At 47.2% G+C, this 16,224-nt stretch overlaps 1 protein-coding gene across 1 annotated transcript in view; it reads right to left on the reverse strand.

The window, feature by feature from the left end:
• Prkn (parkin RBR E3 ubiquitin protein ligase) overlaps positions 1 to 16,224 on the reverse strand; it is an 884,626-nt gene that overhangs the window by 196,190 nt on the left and 672,212 nt on the right. The window lies entirely within an intron of this gene.

The following is a 16,224-nucleotide window of genomic DNA, read 5'->3' on the forward strand; positions in this document are numbered from 1 at the left end:
TTTAATCTAAGGTCCTATTAATCCACAGGGTAACCTATGCTTCTGAAACTGCAGTGACATCCCAAATTGGAGCCCTTCCAGCTCCACGGAGCCCATGGTTGCTCCGTTTAAACAGGAAGGAGATGTTAGCCTGAGCGAGTTCAACCCTCCCAGTGACTCCTGAAGACGAATCAAGCACACTAATAAATTATTCAACCTGTGTGTTACTTGAGTATCAATCGACAACCTTCCAGTTTAGACAAGGATGTGCAGACGGCATTCAGAAACCAAGTGCAGAAGCTATGCTGTGATTCTGATAAAAAAACAACCCAATACAAACCCTTCCACAGCCTTAGCCATCTGTCCAGATGCCAATTCCACATGATAAACAACTGTTCTCACCTAATAAACGTCTTAAAATGCAATAACTGTAAATAACATGTAGATTTAGTTCTTAGTTATTAGCCTTAATATGTTTGTCACATAACTATACTATAGGATCCTAAGATTCATTTTAAAGATAGTATAGCGCATTATACCTTAGAATTAAAAACACTAACTACTAAGCCAGGTATTATTGGCTCAAGGCCTGTAATCAGGAGGCTGAGATCTGAGGGTCACCATTCAAATCCAATCTGGGTATGAAAGTCTATGAGACTCATATCCCCAATTAACCAACCAAAAACTAGAAGTGAAGCTGTGGTTCAAGTGGTAGAGTGCTAGCCTTGAGTGAAAGAACTCAGGGCCAGTGCCCAGGATCTGAGTTCAAGGCCCAAGACTAGCAAACACACACACACACACACACACACACACACACACACACACACACACACACACCCCACCCTAAATACTAAGTAAGTTCTTTCTATTTAATGTCTATCAATATACTTGATTGGAATTCCTGGGTTTCTGGTCCATTCTAGAATCATCCAAAATTAAAAATACTCCAAAGTATACCTGATGAGTTAGTTTCCTGTCAGCCAGGTATGAAGTTACAATGTCGGTGGACCACACGTTACCTCAGAAGGGTCGAGGTCACCACTCCCTGGAACATTGATAACTGAGGAATAATGAGTTGGGTGAGCTGCACGTTGAGCCGAGACCGAGAACTTTAGAATCACTCATTCCTTCAAAGTCCAGTTGCCCGTGCTGCTTGCTCGCTTGGTCCTGTGCTGAGTGCTAGGATGGAAGTGTGAATGACGCGCACACACGACCCTTGTCGCACCTTGATTCAGACAAACAAGTCAGAGAACCCAACGCAGGGCACAGGAAAGGCCGCTTGTGGAGAGGGCCGTAGGGGACAGAAAGGCCCGAGGCAGTGCTGCAGCCCTTAGAGGAGCCCCGTGGTGAAGGGCTTGCAGCAGCCCTGGTACAGGGGGCGTGGGCCTCGCAGGAAAGCACTCCACACCAGGGGGGCAGCCCCCCGCCCCGCCGGAGGGAGCTACACTAGAGCTTTTGAAGAGAGCCCGGCGGGGAGCGTAATGACCCACGTGGCTGGGCAGCCGTCCCGAGGATTCTGAGGGCTGCACAAGGTGTTCAGGCCCAGGAAGGACAGGATCTCAGGAAATGATCAACTGGCATCAGCGTGCAGACCAGACTGCAGAGGGAGGAAGACGCGCAGGCAGGAACACGACAGAGCGGCCAAGAGGCTGCCGCCGCCGCCGTCCAGCCCAGGCCCACGGTGGACTAACGTGGAAGCAGAGGTCAGCCTCGGGGAAGCATTGGGGAGGAATGGTCTGGAGGGTCTGCGGCGGGGGGCATGGGTGGTGTGTTGGCAACGCTGAAGCCATGCACTGGGCCCCGGGACCCGCCATCCATCCATCCATCCATCTGTCTGTCCATCCATCCGTCCGTGCATCCATCCATCCGTGCATCCATCCATCCATCCGTCCGTCCATCCATCCGTCCGTCTGTCCATCCATCCATCCGTCTGTCCATCCATCCATCCGTCTGTCCATCCATCCATCCGTCCGTCCATCCATCCATCCGTCCATCCATCCCTGGAGCTGTGACTCCTCTGCCAGTGCTCCTATCTGGGGGACAGATTCTACATGCCCCCTAGGCACCCGCGGGGAGGCCTGGCGGTCGCTCAAGGAGAGGAGACGGATCGAGGAGCCTCTGTTGCATAATCATGGGCGTCTGATGAGCATTGAAGCCAGCGCCGAGGGAAGGAGCTCATTCTGGAGGGCGAATGCTGGAGGGGAGGAAGGCAGCGAGGAGTGCAGAATAAGCCCTGGACACATTTTTACACAGATTTCTTGGAGTTCAGCAGGAACTGTAATACTATATACATATCACAAAGTTCTCTAAGTATGAACAAAGGAACTTGGCTTTCTTTGGTTGACTTAAGATGGGGCTAGGTTCTGATAAATCTATCATAACTTGAAATTACCACTAAATCCAACGTGCCTGTAATATCCTAATCTATAAAACCTCAAAACTTAGACTACTTAAATGTGCTCAGAACACTGACATCAGCTGTTAGGCACAATCCTGCAACAGAAAGCATATTTCATAACAAGATGTTGGGTATCTCATGTACATGCATGGATGCTTTTTCAGATGTGAGTGGATTAAAAAAAGACAAAGCAAAATATCCAGGAACACTGGTAGCAGAGAACATGACAAAAGGCCGGAGTTCCCCGCTGGCCACAGGGCTTGCCAGCCAGTGTGGAGGTGCCGGCCTCTGCCAGAAAGCACCTGAAGTCCTACTCCTAAGTCTGCGTGCTGCTTCTGGGCGTCCCTCATGCTACTGTAAAGCTGAGACATGGTCACATCTTCCCACCCTGAACGGGAGGGCTGCTACCTCCTCGGTCCGCAGGTCCACTGCTGTGGGTGGCCAGGCTAGGATCTACTCCAAGAGCTACCCCAGCTCATCGATTCCGAGATTCACACTGATTTTCACACGTTCACTCTCTCATACACACAAGGGTCACTGTCCCACGTTCACTTCGCTCCTGTTTTTCCAACTTCGAGGCGTGCCCCCTAAAGATGCACCGTGCAATCTGTGACGCGTTAGCTCTGATGAACTCAAAGGCACATTTCTTCGGTCAAGGCTACGTTCTGGTGCCCGAGACGGCCTTCCACGCGGGGCCGCGTGGGCCCCGTGGCTGCTGGGGTGACAGAGTGGAGGGAAGGAAGAAGGCAGTGACAGGAACTGCTTGCCAATGGGGCCCTTGGCTGGTCTGCTGCTTGGCTCGGTGCAGGTGTACTGCAGGGGCTGTGGCCCCGGAGGCCCAAAGTCGTGTCTGGCTCGGTTTCCCAGGCAGTTCCATTCCAGATTCACAGACTTCTGACTAGTGGGAGTCATGCTTGAATACAGTTGGTGCTCAATAGATGTTCCCCGCCCCACCCCCCTCATTATTTGGGTGTGATGGTTTCTGACGCACAACCTCAGAGGAAGCCCACGCGCAGCAGATGCGTCCCCCAGCTGTGGTAGTGGAAAGTGACTGACAACGGTCACAGAAAGTGTCATCTCTGAGTGCCCAGTGCGGGATCCTGGAGCTGTCGCCATGGAAACACAGAAGGGAGCGCTTCTGTCCTTGCACAGAAACAACAAATGCGGTTTTTTTAGGATAATAACAAGATGCAACATTTATGGAAGAGATAATAACCTATGTTATGAAACATGCAGCGCAATAACTCCTTTGTTAAAAACAACAACAACAACAACAACCAATGCCAACCACCACGTTGGCATTTACTCCTGGTTTGGTGTGGAGTTCGCGGGCAGTGACGCGGAGGAGGAAGAATTAACCCCCTTCATTCCCTTGCCAACCCACTCTGTGCTCTCTTGCTGCTTCCCATTGTGTTCTGTCTGGTTCCCTCATTTGATTTTCCTGCCCCGCTCTTCTGCTTCCCTCTTCCTTGCGCGGTGATCTGCAGCCCACACTCCTCGTGAGGTGAACCTCCAGGAATGACAACGGTTCCGGCAGAAGCCTTTCTGAGAAGACGGCGCTTTACATGCATTAAAAACACATAGGCGAGGAGTCATAAAAGTAAGTCTGAGGAAGCATTGCAAGTGTGCACAGTGCCAGCACAGTCACGTGACATCGCTTCCAGGCACAACACGTTAGCAAGAACTGGGCCTGAATCTTGCGTCGTCTCCCCGCTTCCCTCCTGGTTTCTTGAATGATTCCAACCCAAGCAACTTCTGGAGCCCTGACGGGCTGGTGTTGCTCAGCTGGGCTGCGGGCTCTCGGAGCCTCACCCTTGGAGTCCACTCCGTTGGCTGCTGGAAACTGCCGGGCCCCGGATTGCACTGCAACCCGGCAGAAGTCTCTCCAGAGAAGGCCTGCTCATTTTCTATTCATTTAGGGACATTCGTTGGCATCGTCTGGAGTTCAACAGATCAGTGACGGGGGGTAAAGCCCTGCAGCAGCAGCGACCGCCCTGACCAGTCATTTCCCGGGTCGGCTACAGTGCTTCTGAGTGATTATGTAACAAGTGCTTAAAGGATGCTTTTACCGAAGAACACGGAGTGCTCACTTGGATCCTTGAACTCAAAAGCAGCAGGGGGAACCAGACACCCCAGGCTCTGCTCTGACTCTGCGTCCTCCGTCCTCCACCATCTCCGCTTCAGTCACCAGCAGCCACCTTGAAGGCACCGGCTGGGGCAGGGCCTGGCGAGCTCTGGTTCGACGTTGGGCATCGCTGAGCGAACTCCAGAAGGCAAGGGGAGAAGCTTCCAGGAGACAGGTGGGCTCTGGCAGAGTGTGGGAGCAGGAGAAAAGCTCCCCGCAGGTATAATGAGCGCGGGAAGTGGCTTTTGTCTGAAAGGACGCTCAAGCAATCCACAGCCCTTTCTCATGCTCACCTAGGGAGCACAGACCCACGGGGCTCCCTGTCAACCATCGCACACACCCCTCCACGAAGAGAGATTTGCTTTGACTCCCCAGCTCTATTCTGCATCAATTCTTGTAATTTGGGGGGCATGAAGTGCTCCCCGTTTCTTTCGGTAAGAGGCTGCATTCCTGCAGGTAAAGCTGCCACCTCAGAGAAGGGCAGGCTCGTGTAAATGTCAGGGGTATTGGTTCAAGATCCTCTAGATACTATATCCTTGCAAAATGAAAAGTATTCGCTTTTCAATGGCAAAAAGTAGGAAGGCTCTATTTTTCATAGAAAGACATTTGCTTTTAAACATCTTCTTGAAAGAGGAGTTAGGAAAAAAGGCCTGTTTCTATAGGCTTGAAACACTATCTACATATGGTTTTATGATTGATAACAATAACAATATAAATCATGACTTGTTTACAAATCACGAAATATATATAGGTACACGCACGCACACGGGTTGTACATGCCTCCACACACCACCAAGATTTCTTTTTTTCTTGCATGTTTTTCTTGTGCCAGTACTGGGGCTTGAACTCAAGGCCTCATGATGTCACTTGGGTTTTTCATTTGGGGCTAATCACTAAGCAGTTTCTCATCGGAGCACAGGGTCCCGCAGGGTGGTGGAGGCCCAGGGTTTGCAGGCAGACGCTTGGCTCTACTTCCGGCTTTACCGTGACAAGCTATCTGAGGGTTGGAGAATCCCTTCATTTCTCTGAGACTCCGTTTTTTTCATCTATGAAGTGGGTGCAACTATCACAGGTTGCTGTAGCATGAAATAAGTGTGACGCAGTTAGTATAACATGCTTAAAAGTAGAATACATTAAATCGATTGGGAATGGTAACATTATCTGTGGTTTTAAGTGTGAATCACGTACCAATTAGGGGATTTACCCGAGGAAAGGAAATCGTCATTTCACTTTTATTTTGGTACCTGTCTTTATTTAATAAAATGAGCCATAGGGCTTAGAGTAAAATACACAAAGGAGAAAACACTCTTCTCACGGTGTACTTGCTTACTGGTGACTTCAGGTAGGGTTTTTTTTTTTCCTTTGGTGGTAGTAAGGGTTGAACTCAGGGCCCTGTGCTTACCAGGCAGGTGCCCTACCACTTGAGCCACTCTGCCAGACTCTTTTACACTGGTTATTTTCAAGGTAAGGTTTGGCTTGGTGTCCAGGCCAGCTTGGATTGTGCTCTTCCTCCTTGTGCTTTCTTTTGTCGCTGGGGGGAGAGGTGCCCACCACGGTGACTAGCCATCAGTCAAGATGAGGTCTCCTGAACTGGGTTTCTGCACCGGCCCCACACTACGACGGCCCAGTTTCCGTCTCCCAAGTAACGAGAATCATAGGCCGGAGTCACTGAGTGCTACCCTATTGGAAGTGTTTATAGTGTGAAACAATGAGGAAAACCACCTGCACACACCTGCACCAATTTCATGTCTTCCTTGTGCCAGTACTGGGGCTTGGGCTCAGAGCCTTCGATCTCGCTCGGCCCTGTCACTCAGGGCTGGCGCTCCGCCTCTGGAGCCACGCCTCTTCCTGTCTTTGGCCGGTTACTTGGAGGTTCGAACCTCACAGATCTGTCTGCTCAGACTGGCCTTTCAACCATGACTCTCAGACCTCGGCCTCCCCGGTAGCTAGGATCCCAGGCGCGAGCCACCGGCGCCCGGCTCGCTCCTTTGCCTTCTTGTCTAGGCCGGCTGGACCGGAGCCTCCGAGCACGCGACGCACAGTTCCCCTTCACTGACTCACCTTGAACCAAGGACAGAGCAGGGAGTCAGGAGCATCCGCAGCAGATGTGCTCATAAACAGAGAAGGCAGCCTCCATGTCGGAGGGACAGACGCGCAAGAAGTGGTGCTTAATTGCTCCAAAGCAAATGCGTCCCGCTCGTGCCTATTTCCTGAGGTTGCTGGAGACCCCTGCAAGGGGGGCTGGGAGGAGACCCCGGGGTCTGCCTTAGCATCCAGAGGGCCCAGGCTGAGCGGGGGGGGGACACCCCCCCCCCCCCCGCAGGGCTCTCCGGAGGAACCTCAGGCGCGCTTGTCAGTCAGCACTTCCTGGCCGGCTACACTCCCCGGACATACGCCCGGATGTGTTTCTCATAAGCATTCTCCTTGGCCAGCTGTTGTTTCTAAGTCTTCTGAAGCCTAGGCTACTCCGGTTTAGTTTTAGTGTTTGTTGGTTGTGGGACTTGAACTCGGGGCCTGGGTGCTGTCCCTGAGCTCTGTGTTTGCTCAAAGCTAGTGCTCTCCCCCTTTGAGCCACAGCACCACTTCCGTGTTTTGAGTGGTTCATTGGAGACAAGCGTCTCACAGGGACTGTCCTGCCTGGGCTGGCTTCAAACTAGGATCCTCAGCTCTCAGCCTCTTGAGTAGCTGGGATTACAGGCGAGAGCCCCCGGCTTGGGAACTGCAGATTTTATTAAAAAAGCACCAGCCAAGCAGGGAGAGTTTCAGTCATTTCCCTCTAATTCAGCTGAATGCCTTTTCTAAAAAGAAAGCAGCCAACTTTTTTTTTTTAATGGCTTCCATTAGACCCCAGTTCTCGTCGGGGGGAATATATAATTCCACGGGCCTCGTGGCCGGGGGAAGCGACGGGAAACCACGTGCCGCTGTGAATAACCTTCCTGACGGAGAGAAGAGCACACCCATCCCTCACCAAAGACGGGCGCGCGCCTGTCTCCTTCCCTCTCATTAGGCCACCGAGTGCGGGTAGTGAATTAGGCTGACTCCGTGAAGTACAGGAAATAAATCTGCCCAACAGTTCCATTTTCCAATTGCCGGCTGGGTTAACACGCCCTAATAAACAAATAAATATCTCCCTATGGACGATTACCCAGCGCCGCCGCAAACCCCGGTGGTCCGTGCCCCGCACGCGGGGCCCGCGCGTGTCCTGAGCGCGTCCGCTGGGATGAAGGGCGTCCTCCGTGCGGGAGGAGGGGGCGACGCGCTGATGGATGCCGGGGGCGCGGCTGGGGTCACCGCGGCACGTGCGCGACTGTCATGAGATGGGGTGCAGAGGGGAGTCGCCTTCTCAGAGGAGCGTTTTCCTCCCACGGGCGATGGACGCGCCCGGAACGCATCCTGAAACCATCACACGCCTCTCTCCTTTTGAAAACAGCTTTCCAAAGCGCAAAGGCACCACGGCATTTCTTCGGGGAAAACAGATATAATTACAAGGGAGGCTTTTGAAAGTACAATTGCAGAAGGTCACAAGATAGAAAAAGGGAGGAATTAAAGCAATCGTGACGTTCATTACAAGGCTTTCGAGGGTGAGTAGGTCTTTGCGGCCCAAATGCAACAGATCTGTGCATGTGTGTATGCAATTACTTAAAGATTTTCCTCTTGATCGTTAGAAAAATACTGCATAAGAGTAAATAAGAAAAAAACCCCAACAACATAACTAACTACGTGCTGGGTCGCCGTGAGTTTCCGTGGGGTTTGAAATCAGGGCCTCTGATCTCATCTGCGGCTTGTCCACTCAAGGCTGGCACTCTGTCCCTTGAACTGTGCTTCTACTTCTGGCTTTTTTGCTGGGTAATTGGAGATAAGGGTCTCTGGGATCTGTCATCCCCTGCTGGCCTCACACTGAACTCCTCAGATCTCCGCCTCTCAAGTAACAGGGCTATAGGTATAAGCCACCTGCGTGAAGCATTTAAAAGTTTTAAACATGAGAAAACTTGGTAAAAAAAAGAGTTCCAGTGACAAAACTATAATTATTGTAAAATGCTTCTATTTTAGATCACAGAAAAACATTTATTTGAAAAAATGCCAACCCTCCCTGTACAGCGCCTTACAGATTTAAAATCATCATCACACAACTGAGAAAAATACTATTTTTTCAGAAGAGAAGGACCACATATCAAATTAGTGTCAATCGAGTCGATGAGCCATTGTTCCACTAACGGGGGGACTGGGCTTTGCGGACGGAAGTCCGCGTGCTCTCACGACCTGTGCTAACCATCTCCCTGTCCACTGGAAATAACAGAAAAGTTCTTAACAAATGAGAGCACGTGGGGGGCTTCTCAGCACTCGGCTGGGACACTCAGTGTCCTGCCACAAGTCCTGGGGCCACACCTCATCCTGCGTGGCATGACCTTCACACGGTCGGATTATCAAGAGCCTCATTTGGTCCACTTACGCAACCTTGTGAGAAGCCAGTCCCAGGCCTGTGATTTCTGCGAATGCAGAAGCAATAAGGCGCCTGTTTTTCACCTAGATCTCCTAGTGAATGCAACCATCATTAAAGGCCAATAGTAATAGCTAACATGCCCTTTCAGAAAACCAACGAGTTATATACACATTGTTAGTAGTAGTATTCCCATTCTCACCCTGGTATGCATCATGGCCCTTAGTATTGTTTTCTTCTGTCAAGCTAAATGCTAACCATCCAGGATGAACTTGCTGTTCTCTCATTCCACTTCTCAAGTGAGTAAGTTGTCTATTGCTCAGGATTTTCTCAACCTGGACTTTATGGTGTGGATAGAATGGATTTGAGAGCAGAAGGCCTGTGTAGTCAGCTCTGAGGCAGCTGAGCGTCCAGGCTGATATCGTTTGTCAGCTCTACCTTTTAGCTGCAGGGCTCTGACTTTGTAAATGGGACGGAGAAGAAGGGGAGCTACCGCCCCTCCTTTCCTCCCTCCCTCCCTCCCCTGTCCTTCCGGCGTGTTCATGCCTACTTACCTACATGGATCAAACTGTAAACCTTTGGGCAGAAATCATGCATACGTTAGAATTCACTTACAAATCCTCACACTTTGTCAGCACCGAATAAACATTAAAGAGCATAAAGCACAGAAAATAATTGCTGTTGAGTTTTCTTACAATGGACTCCAGCTGCCTGTGACCTACAGAATACTTTCAAAATTCCCCAAGCCCTTCACCAAGACTTCCCGGCTTCTTCCAAACTCTTTCCCACAGGGTTCAGCGAAATCAGAATCCGGTTCTATGAGAAATCGAAATTCTACTCTGTGGTGTTGCTTCTGACCTCACAGGCATCTAACCCCACGTTCCCCACCCAGGCCAACCAGGCTGTCTCCTTCATGACTCAGTTTCCCTGGAGGACCTCTCCCCACCCCCCCAACCTTTTCTGCTTCCGTGTAACAGCACTTGGAGTCGTAGTTGCCCGGTATTTTGCTTCCTTTAGAGCCTGACAGGACACGAGGGCAGAGGGAGGCTGGATCCTCCAATGAGTGGACCGTGCTCAGGACTTCAGACTCAGATCGGAACGGACACTCTGGTCTCCGGCACGACTCTGCAGTCATACCAAGACTTTCCTGAATTCCAGCCTGGACGTCAGCCTTCGGAGACCAGCGGTGGGATTTTTTTCACCTTCTACAAGGGACAGCAGCAGCTCTGCTTTGACCATAGAATGCTCTGGCCCACATCACCGACTTGCAAAACATTTCCAGACTTGAGAGCAGCTAAGGCTGTGACTCAAAGCAGTGGTACTCAGTCCTTGGCAGGAAGCTGCTACTTAACATGGGCGGCAGGCCTCCAAGTCCCCAGTCCTGCAGGTGCTGCCCGGCTGGAGCCCGTTCTGAGACAGTCTCAGACGGCACCAGCATGGCTAATGCACTCACTGAACCGCAAGTCAACTTGGACTGCGAGAATGCGAATATGCAGAACAGAGAGGCAAGGTGCAGGGCCACAGTTACTATGTTACCCTAAGAAGAGAACATCTGAACCATTTAGACTATAAGTCAGTTACTAAATTTTGATTTTAGAAAAATCTGTTTTCCCGAAACCCAAACACTGTACCATGTGCTAGCCATGGTGGATACTTATTATTTCTGGCAGTTGTGGTCCACAAAGCCCCATAAACACCGAATTAACAAATACCCAACTTTTGTTCCTGAGGGAAACGCAGGGCTACTAGCTACTGGTGACAACATGTTACCCGCTGCCAATACATAATCTTGCTTTGTGCACACTTCTGTGTAAAGACACTTTGCTGCATCTATCACTGACTTCCTTCTAAACATTGATCCCACTGCCAACAGCACTGGGCCTCCTGTCTGAATGACATTCTCTGACACAGTTGTCACCCACAGGAATCCAGGACAGCACTGTCACTCAGGAGAACCCAGCACAGCACTGTCACCCAGGGGGACCCAGCACAACACTCAGGTGTGCCCACGTCACGGGCGTCTGGAAGTCTCTAGGGTACCGAGGATCATGTGTGCTCCAAGCACCAAGTCAGTGACAACCTTTGCCATGCAGGGTTTGCTTTTTCTGGCGAGCTTGCGCAGAGTGCCCTGGTTTTTCCACCCTGTCTCCACACTGCTGAGCTTCGCCCCTCTCCGCGTCAGATCTGGGGGGGGATCAGGGGATCCAGGGGATGTCCGATTTTCCTATCTCACACTTTGCATCACGTTTGACAAAGGAGCCCACACTTTAAGATGCAGAAATCTGCTCCAATGAGAACAATCACCAGACCATCTTAACTCTTACCATTAGGTACCAAGAAGGAGAAATATACTAGAAACACAAAACAATTTCCCCTCACACGTCGTTTTTTTTTTAACGGAACAGTGGAAGAAGTAAAATTAAGCCCACAACTATAATCTCCCCTCAAATGGCTGTTGTGCACATAATTGTGTTTTGTTGCTAAAATAAGCACACATTCCTCCCTTCAGCTCCAAAACTTGAATGATTTCAGTGACGAGCCAAACATAATAAGTAGGCCATGGCTTAAATTTTTTGCTGTTGTTGTTGCAAGCTTTGTTATTTGGTTTCCACTGGGGATCTGTGTGAGGAGAAAGAGTTGTCAGCTCAGTGTCCATGGAAAAAGAACAAAGTGAGAATCAGTTATATGAAACAGTGAGTATGTATCTACAGACAGACAGACACACCACACACACATACACACACATGCGCTTTTCAGCTGGGTAATTTTTGTCTTCAGTTTTAAAATTAATGCACTTTTATTATAAAATTTTTTTTTATGATCAGACAAGTAGCCGTAAGTCTTTCAAAGTTGAAAAACACATAAATATACAATGAAGGCAGTTTAAAGTGTCCATAACAGAAAGCCAGTCCAGTCCCCGTGATTTCTGATAACCAATTATGGTGCCATTTTAAATGTACTCCTTACAAAGAAATAACATAGGTTTCCTTGTTATTCTAAAAAGTAAGTCTATTTTCTCTTATTTATCTAAAAAACAAAGCCAGAAAACACCATAGCTTATCTGCTCCAATTTCTCACAGAAGAGTGGTGTTTTCCTTAGCTTCCCTCACAGGGAAAACAGGTGTAACACCGTCACTCAGCCAGGTGAGTGTTCAAGATGGCTGACCAAATACCGAAACCTGGCAACTTTGAGGAAGCTTCCCGTGTTAAAATTCACAGGAAAACAGACTCGAAATAATGTGTCTCTGCAAGAAAAGCATGCAATTATGACTAACAAAAGGCATTTGGGAGGTCATAACTCTATGGTTTAGCTGGATCCCAAAATGAAGTGCTAGAAACCCTCCCATTTATTTCTAAAAGTGGAAAAGCCATGTGTCTTTGTAAATTAAAAAGTATCGTGCACAGCTCAGCCTTTCCCCGAATTAATCATCACTAAACCTTTTCATATAGGTTTTCTACTCTGCACTCAATTTTTTGGAAATTCTTACATGTAATTATTTCCAATAATTGGTGCACAGCTATTAAATGATGTACAGCCAATTCTCACAGTTTCAAATGGATAAATATTAGCCTACTATCTCAATCAATGCATAGAAGCAGCACTAAGCCCTTTTCCTGTGAGAGAAAATATTTACCATATATCACAGTTAGATTAGCCACAGGCTCTAAGCAGCTGATGGAGAGGATTGGAAATTCTTGTCAATGTCCTTGCACTCCTGTGAAGGACATTCTCCAAGTCAGAAAGTGAAAAAAAAGGGGGGGGGGAAAGAAGGCTTCAGAGGTGTTACCATGAGCAGTGAACAAAACACAGGGTTGAAAAGCAGACCAATGTCAGGTTATTGCTCCTTGAGATAAAGGAAATCTCCTTGCCTTAACAAGAGTCACAACAGGGCTCCAGAGAACTATCTTTATCCTTTATCCATTTGCTTACTTCTCCGTGTACAGTTTACAACACGGCTGACTTGTTTGGAAATAATTATAATATTGCTATTATTATCAACAACTGCCTAATGAGTCCGGCCTCAGGAAAATAAAACAGTGAAATCTACTCAGATGCCTCTACGCATATATTTTTTCCTTTTAAATTTTAGTTGGGGTCCAAAGCACATAACATAAATGTCCATTGAGGTGCTGTTTTCATGCACTAAGTATACAGTGCAGAATTTATAAGTACGATGATTTCTTGCTCTTCCCCATTCCTTTGCACTTATAAAGACGTGTTTATTTATTGTTATTATTAAGTGGTTGTATGAAGGATTTGCCATTCAACAAAGCAGCTTATGAATATAATGCATCTTAAATTATTTTTTGTTACTAGGGACTTGCACGTTAGGCATGAACTCTACCAGAGGATTGTATCTCCAGCCCATGAAACTCAAACTTTGGAAAGTTGACATAATGCCCAACATGCTTCAGATATCTCAGTAGTTTGAATTTGGGAATTTTGGATTAGGGATGTTCAATAGGTAATTTCCATGCAAATATTCTTTTTTTTAAACTTTTCATTTACAGTTTATTTAGCATTTTTGAGGGGGGATGACATGGGGCTTGAATTCAGGGACTTGGTTTTTTCATTCAAGGCTAATGCGCTACCATTTTAGCCACAGCTCCACATTCAACTTGTTGCTGGTTAACTTGAGTAAAGAGTTTCAAAGACTTTCTCTGCATGAGCTGGCTTTGAACTTTAATTCTCAAATCCCAACCACCTGGGACAGGTAGGATTATATAAATGACCCACCAGCACCTAGATTACTATTTTATACAATGACGAATTTAGATTAGATAGTACTTTAGTTCAAGGTCCAAGATTACAGTTACCCTTGTAGTATGTAGTTATCTAGCAACACATTCTCTGGAAACAAGGGTTGTTTTTTTTTTTTTTTTTTGGCCAGTCCTGGGCCTTGGACTCAGGGCCTAAGCACTGTCCCTGGCTTCTTCCCGCTCAAGGCTAGTACTCTGCCACTTGAGCCACAGCGCCGCTTCTGGCCGTTTTCTGTATATGTGGTGCTGGGGAATCGAACCTAGGGCCTCGGGTATACCGAGGCAGGCACTCTTGCCACTAGGCTATATCCCCAGCCCTGGAAACAAGGGTTTTAATTCTACTCATACCACAGATTACTCATATGTCTCCGGGCATATTCTCAAACTATCTAATCTCAATTGCCCCATATTTATGACAACTGAGTGAATATGTCATAAAGTAGAAGAGAAGAGCTACTGAAAGCTATTAACACCATGCCTGTCATGCAAATATTCTTAAACTTAAATCTGAAACAGTTCTGCTCACAAACAATTCAGATAGGAAAACTCAACCTGTATCAGATCATACATGCATACATTCATAAGTACATACATACATTTGAGTTATTTTCTTAAGATGACTTCAGAAGCAGAGAACACGGCTATGAACATGTGTGAGGAATTTATCTAATTCGTGCTATGTGCACAAATACACTACTTTTTTGAGATACTGTTGTACAGCCAGTGCCATTGACTAAACAGTCAACTTAGTTTGCTGTTTTGCCAGTAGATTGTGCCTTTGGAGTCAGTCACTAAACAGAATTTACAAGTACAGAACGCTTTCAGAATTTACAAGCACAGAACGGTGAACATTTGGATGACATGCAAAGCCAGCATTCGTGTGCACATATGGACATTCCATTCTCAGCTTTCCGGGGGGTCTGGAAACACCTCCAGGACCTTCACCCACAAGCCTTCTCAGAGCTCCTGCACTTTCCCTAGTGCCTCACATCAAATAGCCTGCCAGTCTTAGCACTGAGGTTTGTGGGAATCCTAATCACTGACAGAATTTGGCAACTGGAAGTTCTGCAACTGGTGTGACACGGACCTGCACTTTGAGGAGCTGTAGTTTGTGTTTATGGATGCTCACGTTTTGACAGCTGATATTTGTAATTTCCAGTGTGAAAAGGGAAGCAACTCCAACAACATTACGCATATACATATTATAACAGGTGAGCTCCATTCTGAGATTCCTATGAAGGATTACAAACATGGGCTCATGTCTTTCTTGGTGCTACAGTGATGCTCTCATAGGCCAATGCTCCATTAAGAATCCTCACAGACATGGCCTCCTACATGTAACATTCTAGATCTAAACCTGACCTCAGAGTCTGCCAGACCACTCTCTACGCTTCCCACTCTTTGCTCCTGGCCAATTTGCAGCTCTGAACTGACAGTATGTACCATACACTTGGTTTTCCCAGACTGAACAGCAGAATTACAATGTCTTCCTCTCTCCCTTCTCTAATCTTCTATGCCATAGGTACGTTCAATATCTGCTTCCAAATGCATTCTCATCGACCATCATCTAGAAAAATCTCAATTCACCATGACCTTTAAGTGAAGGCTGCTCTTTAATTAAACATCAAGGGGTGGGGGGGACAATTACCGAAAATCAATTCGTGGCATTTTCAAATTGTAGAACACTTTTCCATGTCAGAGTCATGTACATGAAGACAATTTCAGATTTAATTTTTATTTTAGTTTTCCTCCAATTCTGCAGGCTACAAATTAGTCTCCACTAAATTACTATCCTAATAAGTTGTTCCAATTGTTTCTCTTTATTTCTGGGACTCAGGGATTATACACCCATAGCCCACAGCTTGAGTATGGTGTATACTTGATTAGAAAACATGTCAACTTAGAACTTCTAATAGCAGAGTAATTAAGTTAAATCAATTGTCATTAAGTTGATTAAACAATCAATTAAAATGAGAATGTTAAAGATTCAAATATACATTAAAGGCCTACATCAAGTCTCAAATAAGATTAAGAATATTCATACCAGACTAGGCAGGGTAGCACATGCTTGCAAACCTAGCTACACAGGAGACAGAAATCTGGAAGACTGCAGTGTGATGTAAGTCCAAGCCAAAAGCTTCCAAGATTCCATCTCAACTAATAAAAAACTGGGCACAGTGATACACGTGTGTCACTCAGCTATGTGAGAGAAGTAAATAAAAGACTGTCGCCTCGACAAGTATAAACAAAAAAGAGACACTGCTAGAAAAATTGAGAGCAAAAACAGCTTGGGGTGTGTGTCAGGTGGGAGAGTACTTACTTAACAAGTTCAAGGCCTTGAGTTCAAACCCTTTACCAGCAAACAAAGAAATGAAAGAAAGGAAGAAAGGCAGACAGGATGGAAGGAAATTAAATATCAATACATAGCAACAGCGTAAAGAAGAGAATCCAAAAGCACAGGGAATCTTACATATCAACTAATTTGAACATTCAGAATGGATGAATTTATACCAACCCATAAAA

The sequence above is a fragment of the Perognathus longimembris genome, chromosome 9 (genome assembly GCF_023159225.1).
Source record: "Perognathus longimembris pacificus isolate PPM17 chromosome 9, ASM2315922v1, whole genome shotgun sequence".
In the NCBI taxonomy this organism is placed as follows: Eukaryota; Metazoa; Chordata; class Mammalia; order Rodentia; family Heteromyidae; genus Perognathus; species Perognathus longimembris.